Source organism: Sinocyclocheilus anshuiensis, unplaced genomic scaffold, assembly GCF_001515605.1.
Source record: "Sinocyclocheilus anshuiensis isolate Anshui unplaced genomic scaffold, SAMN03320099.WGS_v1.1 scaffold983, whole genome shotgun sequence".
NCBI classification, from domain to species: domain Eukaryota; kingdom Metazoa; phylum Chordata; class Actinopteri; order Cypriniformes; family Cyprinidae; genus Sinocyclocheilus; species Sinocyclocheilus anshuiensis.
In genome coordinates this window covers 1,046,584-1,046,824 of record NW_015546086.1, presented here as the reverse complement: position 1 = coordinate 1,046,824, position 241 = coordinate 1,046,584, and positions in this window count along the sequence as shown.

Sequence of the window (241 nt, the reverse complement as noted above, 5' to 3'; positions counted from 1 at the left end):
TAGCAAATGGCTGCAATATAACAAAGAGTGAAAAATTGAAGGGGGTCTGAATACTTTCCGTACCCACTGTATATTACTGTGATTATATATATTACTGTGCATTAGAAGCATCTTTTAAAACATTAAACGACCGCAAACTTAAAGTGTATGTGTATATAAATATATATATAATGCATTAAAAATATTTAATGCAATTAACGCAGGGGCGGGGCTAGGTTTGGCCACCCCACTCACAACTGCG